Source organism: Pecten maximus, chromosome 17 (genome assembly GCF_902652985.1).
Source record: "Pecten maximus chromosome 17, xPecMax1.1, whole genome shotgun sequence".
Lineage (NCBI taxonomy): Eukaryota > Metazoa > Mollusca > Bivalvia > Pectinida > Pectinidae > Pecten > Pecten maximus.
In genome coordinates, this window is record NC_047031.1 from 31292623 (window position 1) to 31301949 (window position 9327).

Sequence of the window (9327 nt, forward strand, 5' to 3'; positions counted from 1 at the left end):
CCTTTTTCTCTTCAAGTATCTTTATTGTCATGTGATCAGGAAATAAAGTGATCAAGTGTGCCTGGGTGAAATAAATCAAATGAAATTGAAGAAGCCCATGGACGTACATGTTTACTTTACCGTGAAATTAGTAGTTTTCGCGGTGCGCTTATTTTCGTTATCGTATACACCGACATCGTTGGATACGCGCGGTTGATTGCGCTAAGGTGCGCTACACTTATCGTGAAAATTATTTTAAGTGTGGCGTAGTGTGATAATTATTTTAAATATAGCGTAGCGTGATAATTAATGTGTAGCGTAGTGCAATCGACCGTGCGTATCCGACGATGATGATCCGAGTAATTCACGAATTTATAAATAAAATAGTTAAGCATTTGACGCCGTGTTGTATTGGAACTAAATATATCATAGCGCCGATTTCCTATCAGATATATACCTTATATAATCTTCAAACTTCCCTCAAGAGGAATTAATTTAATATTGATAATTTTCCATGTTAGAATAATTTGTTTTATACTTGATGTGTTGACAATAGAATATTTTGAAATTGAAAATTAAAATCCTTAGATTCCAGCATATTTGGGTCTGTAAATTGTTGAATGGCCATTTTTGCCCCGTTCCTCGTCCGAGAGTGACGAGATTCTCCAAATATCAATCCTTGATTCTAGACATGTAGTTTCCGAAGTTTAATCGACAGATAATGAACGAAATGTCCCCCAAAGTGTAAATAAACAACTTAGAAAATCTGTATGGTTTTATATAGAGGGGGTGTGGCATGATCGAAAATGGTATTTAATACAGGGCTTGACACATTCCTGACCCAGAATGAAAAAAAAAATAACTCCAAGGTCCGATCCCTAGATAACATATTTCATTGTAGGTCATAGAAGGTGTCAAGCCACTTTGATTTGCATCTAACAAGTACTCGGACTTAAAACTCGAACAACTTTTGGTTTATCTTGAGAGTAAAACTGCCTTATTAATGGAAAGATTATAACTTTTTCCACTTGGAAAAAAATACGTATTTTTTCCATTAAGTTTATTTTCGACGACCTAAACTTTAATCAAATGAAGGACTGCCCCTTAAGTGGCTTGCACGAAAGTTGACGAGCGATATACATCATGTTCCGTCTATTCCAGATTATGGATCCCCAAAAGCGTTCAAAATAACACCACAAAACTTTATACACATATCAAGCCTTCAAGAATAGCGTCTTTTGCTCTGGAGTAGTTTTCAGTTCCAATATCTTCATAATTACATTCGAAACAGCAGAGACACAGTCTGTGATCAATTGAAATAGTCATCTGTGTTTCCGGAGTATAATACTTCCAAAAATCCTTAAAGACAACGTCACAAAACTTTCTAACCACACCAACCAATCGTCTAGTCTTTTACTATGGAGCAGTTTTCAGTTTCATATTTCCATGCCTATCATGGAAACAAAAATGAAAAATCACCGATTTAAGAGTAACTGGAGAGTTTACAGAAGACTGTGCGTACCTTATAAAGAAATCAGCAGAAATCTACTTCCGTGCTGAAGAGATGTGAAATTAATCAACATATCCTACTGATAAGTAGGCCGAGTTTCCTCTGGCCCCGACACCATGTCTGGTGCAGGACATGGTGTCAGGGCCAGAGGAAACTCGGGCTAACTCATAAGGAGACGGATCAGATGCGATTCTTTATCGCAATTTACATTTAATTCTACAATTTAATATGTAAATATGTCCTTTTCAATTTCGTTTCTTTTCTTCGTTTGATATATTGTACTCTCAAATTTGAGGAATAAAGGACGGTGACATCAATCAAGAGGTCTAGTAGTGTATTTATTGAATGAAGCCGTTTTCAATTTCAATATTTTATGGGCAACATCTACTGATCGATATACATAATTATAAATAGTAAAAAAGAACCCGTTGACTTTAGCGTTTCCTATACATATATCTCCACAACCGTTCAAGCTATTAAAACTCTATGAAACTTACTACACACGTTTGAGTGCTCTAGTAGGCCTAGTGCTTTCTGCAAAGGAGGAGTTTCAGGTTGGATATTTCTTTTGTTGCCATGGAAACAAATAGTCAACATTATTGATTGAATAATTTCCAGTGTATACAGTACCTCCAAGATCACCTTATCAAATAATTCCACGAAAATTCCTACATACATCAGTCAAGTGGCCTACTCTGCTATGGAGGACATCTCTTTAATTATCATGGAATAGGATAGTCAAAATAACTGATTTTAAGCATTTCCAAAGAGTACGTACCTTTTAAACAATTAGTAACTCCCTACACATCAATCAGCTTTCTTGTAGTGCCTTCTTCTATCGAGGAGTTTTTCAAATTCACCGATTCAAGCATGTCTGGATTATGTCTCCAAAACCATTTTAAAAACATCATTAAACTTGATTTACTTCATATACTGTGAATTCCTCCACTGTGCACTACGGCTCCAATATGTTATTAGACTTACCATCACCTCCGTGCCATCCTTCATAATAACTGTTACATATAAAAACTCTATTCTAAGGTCTCTCACAACTAAATAATTTATTGTATGTTATCACTAGTGACTCCATCCCTTCATTCGCTCGGTTAAGTTCAAATGATGTGAAATTTATATCAAATCAAAGTCTGAAGTTTTTTCTATCGGATAAATGTTGTTATTGTACAGGTGTAATGACATAAGAGCACACGGGTACTCAAAAGACAGTAACCCCGACATTAACAGGACACCGGAGAACCCCGACCTGGGGAATTCCTGCCTTTTTACACCTCGAATCCTACGTCATTCTATTTTCAGTAGGAATATATATTTTTGATTTTACAAATTTCAAGACGCTATACTTATTATTCTCGTATAAAGAAAATACCTATTTCATGTGGGTAACAGATACAAACCTAAGAAACACGTTACCCTCGGGGTCTTGGTTTATTTAATTAGCTGATCGGCTGATTAAGTTGCGAGAGTTCTTAAATCAACTACATGAATGAAATACCATGCACGTGACTGGGATCTCTTGAAACACAGGCGTCTGCATCTGGTAAGTACATGTACATGTATTTATAGAAAACAAATATTAGCCCATAGATATAGTAGGAGTTTGGGCTAATATTTTTTCTATGAATACTAACCAGATGCAGACGCCTGTGAATGAATGAAGTCTGAATAACTATGTCCTTATTTGTATTGCCGACTATTTGTTTCCATGGTAAAAAGTCGTCTCGTCAATAGCAAATGTGGCACAAATTGTACAAGCCCGATATACACAGTACAGTGTGATAATATGAGTAAGTGGAACCTACATGTGCAGTTTGAGAAAAATAACCATAACTATTTTCAAAATCCAAGATGGCCGCTTATCAGTGCTTTTTTTCTTTCTTTTTTTTTCTCATCAATATTCTAAATTGAATTGCCACAACTATGGACAAAGGGTAACCTACACATTAATTTTGTGGAATATCTCTAGTACTTTTCAAGAAATAGTGATGTCAAACTTCAATTCTCAAAATACTGGACAGCTGCCTCGCGGATCGGCCATTTCGTTTTGCTGATCAAAAATCCAAATTGAATTGGCGAAACGAGGAACCAAGGAGAACTTTTACATATAAAGTTTGAGTAACTTCGCCTCCAGTACTGTTCAAGCGATTAGTGATAAAGGTTACGGAAGGACAGACGACAGACAGACGACCGACCAAATGCAGGGCGAATAGAACTTCATCTGATGATGAGCGAATAGGCCTTCATCTGATGATGGTGGGCGAAAATGTCTTCATCTGATGATGGTGGGCGAATAGTCCTTCATTTGATGATGGTGGGCGAATAGGTCTTCATTTGATGATGGTGGGCGAATAGGTCTTCATCTGATGATGGTGGGCGAATAGGTCTTCATTTGATGGTGGGCGGATAGGCCTTCATTTGATGATGGTGGGCGAATAGGTCTTCATCTGATGATGGTGGGCAAATAGGTCTTCATCTGATGATGGTGGGCGAATAGGTCTTCATTTGATGATGGTGGGCGAATAGGTCTTCATTTGATGATGGTGGGCGAATAGTCCTTCATTTGATGATGGTGGGCGAATAGGTGTTCATTTGATGATGGTGGGCAAATAGGTCTTCATCTGATGATGGTGGGCGAATAGGTCTTCATTTGATGGTGGGCGGATAGGCCTTCATTTGATGATGGTGGGCGAATAGGTCTTCATTTGATGATGGTGGGCGAATAGGTCTTCATCTGATGATGGTGGGCGAATAGGTCTTCATTTGATGGTGGGCGGATAGGCCTTCATTTGATGATGGTGGGCGAATAGGTCTTCATTTGATGATGGTGGGCGAATAGGCCTTCATTTGATGATGGTGGGCGAATAGGTCTTCATCTGATGATTGTGGGCGAATAGATCTTCATTTGATGGTGGGCGGATAGGCCTTCATTTGATGATGGTGGGCGAATAGGTCTTCATTTGATGATGGTGGGTGAATAGGCCTTCATTTGATGATTGTGGGCGAATAATCTGAATAGGCCTTCATCTGATGATGGTGGATCTATTCGCCCTAGTTCATCTAATGATGGTGGACTTCAAACAAGCTAAGTAATCAAGATCGTTCCCTTGGATTTTTGAGACGCCCGAAGATCACCCAAAAAGAAAGACAAAGAAGCATGTATATTGCAATTACTTTTATTTTTTATTTGATTTTTGTATGATTTTAAACCAACATAAGCCTCATGTTTAAGTGCAGTGCAAATGAAAACAAAAAATAATGTCAAAAAATGTTGTACATCAAACTTAATGACACAACAAACGAAAAAGTGAGACACAAACCCAGCTTCCTGCCAGAGATTTGCACTACACTGAAATGAGGTCAAATGGTTTCAATGGTTACCGCTCCTCGAGAGCAGGCAATGCATTTCTAATGGTATTAACACAAAACTGTAATCTGGAATTTAAACTTACAACTGTAATTCTTGCAATATTAATGTAAATTTGGATTGAAATTAACAGTGGTAACCATAGTAATGTCGATGTAAATCTGAAATTGAATTCATATCTGTTACCATGGTAACAAAATAGAACATTTCCAAAAGTACTGAATTTGTTAACAGCAGATACTGCTTTTGTATTGCGAAGAATCTTGTATCACTTCAAATAAAAGTGTAATTCTTATCATTCCTTTATAAATCATATTCAAGACATATATTTATCTGTCCTGAAAGTCCTTCAACAGTTTTTTACTATTACGGAATAAACTACGAGATCTTGAGTATAACAACAATTGGAATGAAATCGGGTATCTGAATGAAGATTTGATCTCTGATGTGATGGAATGTTAATAAACAAGTCCTAATGTGTGTAGGCCGATACTCCTGATAATGATCTCGATACTCCTGATCACTATCTAATGGAATGAGAACACACATATCTAGTAATGCATCAGAAGAATCAGTTAAGGAAAGTTTCATCATACCTTTAAAAAAAAAAAAAAAAATATGTAGTAAGTTTATTCATATTCTAAAGAACAATTCCGTTATATTGTTTTTAATGAACCAATAAACTGAACGATTTAACAGTTTCATTTTAACTAACTGCGAGATGTATTTAAATGGATGTTTGAAAACTAGTCCGGAGGACAATCCGATTGCAGCAAAATATGAAATGAGAACAATCATTATATGTGTAGTAGGGCGCTGGAAAAGGTTTTATAGGAAAGGTTATCAGTGCAAGGTATAACTAATTAGTGAAACATTTTTGTGAAAAAATGTGGGAGTTATCTTCTCTTGAACTACCTGTTCAAGCGGAAGTTCATGTGAAATAATGTGATAATCTTACAACAGTTGCGCACACGTAACCAAAGCACTCACAGTCACTCACAAGACATTCAGCTACGGTCGGTCTAACCATACTACCAACATAGCCTTCTTTAAACCACAATTGGTTCACCATACACATTGTAAATCATACATCTCCCCAGAACGTCAAAATAACCTCAACAAATCACCATTTCACAATCAGTGAAAACCGTTCCCATGAAGAACAGATACAAATATTTGCCTGTATCAAAAAACATTATAATAATTTCCCTGAAAATGCCAAAACTATTTCACTGTAGCAATGAAAACTACTGAAATATATTTCCCCAAACAAATGAAAACTATTTCCCCAAACAAATGAAAACTATTTCCCCAAACAAATGAAAACTATTTCCCCAAACAAATGAAAAGTATTTCCCCATACAAATGAAAACTATTTCCCCAAACAAATGAAAACTCTTTCCCCATACAAATGAAAACTATTTCCCCGTACAAATGAAAACTATTTCCCCAAACAAATGAAAACTATTTCCCCAAACAAATGAAAACTATTTCCCCATACAAATGAAAACTATTTCCCCAAACAAATGAAAACTATTTCCCCAAACAAATGAAAACTATTTCACCAAACAAATGAAAACTATTTCACCATACAAATGAAAACTATTTCCCCAAACAAATGAAAACTCAAATGAAAACTATTTCCCCAAACAAATGAAAACTATTTCCCCATACAAATGAAAACTATTTCCCCAAACAAATGAAAACTATTTCCCCAATCAAATGAAAACTATTTCCCCATACAAATGAAAACTATTTCCCCAAACAAATGAAAACTATTTCACGAACTATCCTACATTTCCCTTAATCAATATCATTTATTCACATTAAAACCACATCACATTTACCAAATAATTTTCTCAATTGACAAAACTATTTCCCATCATATAAAAAAACAAAACAATATTTACCATATCCATTGTGGGAAATGAAATGAAAAAACCCCAACAAACTCTCATACAATTTAAGAGAATTAACAACTTGCAAGACATGTTCCTACAGCTCCATGATTACTTACATCACTCTCAAACCATTGAATCTCTTTGTAATCGATCCTGGTATCTTACAATGTATAATCTTCACACTTACTCACACAACCCTTGACAACCAGTACTTAACTACCCATAACCCTGTAACCCAAATTCACCAACATAACCTGACCCTCAATGACCTTATGTTATTCAAACACCCCTTGGCCTGAATCAGGTTTCCCAACAAAGACAAGGTATATTCTCTACAAAATCCTGGTCAGGAGCATTGCTCCCCCTACCCCCGAAACCTTTATCAAAATAGTTGATAAACACCTTAATCCCATACCCAAACTTAAGATCTCTGACTTTAGAATATCCAGAAAACAATGGCCAAACCCAATAATACATCTTCCCCCGAATGTCACTCACAGCTGTGGTCAACATTAAACATCAACCTCTACAAACCAAACTAATCTACACTGATGACAAAAGACATTTACAGCAAGGTGTTCATCTTTCTGTCATCCTCACTTTGCATAAAGTATATCAAAGTTGATAATACCATGGCAATATGGTCCATATATGACCATAGCAACAATAAAGAATGCCATGGAAACAAAAAGTGTTACCATGGCAACAATCAACCGAACGACATTCATATCGGTTACCATGGCAACTTTCAAAAAGTGACTCATGGTAACCAACTAATATCAAAATGGTTGATATAAGGACCTGTCAGTCTCCTTGGTTACACTATATGAAAGGCACTGTAGTAGTAGTAAAAGAGACAAGTATTTGGAAAACAGACTTTTGAATACAAGAATAAAATAAATCTGGATACAATAGAGGAGATATACAAAAAGTCACTCAGGGTCAAAATGTTAAAATCCTTGTTAGTTAGAAAAAAATATTTTTATTCATCTTTAAATCAAAGTAAACTTCTTTCAGGCCAAATTTCAAATATTTGTTCATTCCTTTGATAATGTTAATCTCATTTTTTGTATAATATACAAAAAAGCAAATTAAGTCTTTAACTAACAAGCTTTTAACATTTTTTACATATTAACCTACAAGACCATAAATATACATAGAATCGGACACAATTTATAAAATAGAAAATCTAAATGTACTGAAGATATCTTAATCTAAAGCACAAACACTGAATCAATTTTAATTTGACATAAATAGATATAAAAAGATTAGATTTGGTAAATTGTTTAAAAAAGATTGGCGTCTTCCACTTTGAGTGAAGACAAAAAAGTCTGTTTTCCAAAAAGTACATGGAACTATGACCATATTTCTCTCCCGGTAAAATTTGTAGAGATTAAAAAGAGTATTACATTTAAATTACCATCATATACAAAAATAAGCAGCCAACCTGTCAGGTAAAATCGTAGGAGTAAAAACAGCATCTCTTGACGAAGAGTCACCATAAAGCTGAAGGTAGGGCAGAGGCCAAGACTACTTCAATCAATCACCTCTGAATTTTTACATTCAAATCCGAAACAGAAAAAAATAATTCATTTTCAAAACACATTTATAAAAGAACTTCCAACATTAATAATAGTACACAACCAGGTTACCTCCCCTACCAAATATCTTTCTTTAGACAAGCTTTAAAAATTTGAAAAAAAATTACCAATTAACCATTCAAATGTAAAAGAAATGAAGTTTACATTTACAAAGGTGTTTTCAAATTAAATTTTAGACTTACATTGTGGTTCCCATTGGTAAGAGATTGTGCCTGGTAGTGACAATTTTTTTAAAGACAAAATGTCTTTCTTCTTTCATTTTTAAGGAAAAAATTTTAATGAAGAGGTACAGTTAATAATCTTGACCTCTAAGCCCTTGAAAAAAAACTGATGAAAAGTTTACAAATGTCTTCACTTGAAAATTTCACAAGCAAGAAAACTTTGAAATAATCCACCACAGCTAAAATTGGAATCATGAATAGCCTTATAAAGTAACTTGATTAGCATTAAAATATCATCTCAGAATGACAATAAATAAGGTTCAAATTTTACTACAAGTGTTCAGGACTACATAAAAATGTTTGGCACTCATGAGGCCAACAGTATATGCTTAAAGCATTCAAAAGACATAGACAACATCACAGAACAGGAGGTCTGTATCGCATTGCACAGTAATTAAACATTTACATGACACAGATTAACAATGGAGAAATCTTCACATTGTTCTAATGTATTCTGAGTAGCCTCGATCTGATTCAGGTAAAATTGTTTTTCAGAAACAACATTTTAATTTTGTTTTTGTAAAAGTCCTATGCAAAACATTGATTAAATCACGTCTTTAATATATTCTGGTTACCATGGTTACTCTTTTTAGGATATTAATAAAAAAAACACCTTTATAATTCTAAAAAGTGACAAAATACTTTATGTGTTTGTTGTTCTTCCCACGAAGAATAAAATGAAAATTGGAAAAATTTAACACAATTATCTAATAATCATTTAACTTTAAAATACTTA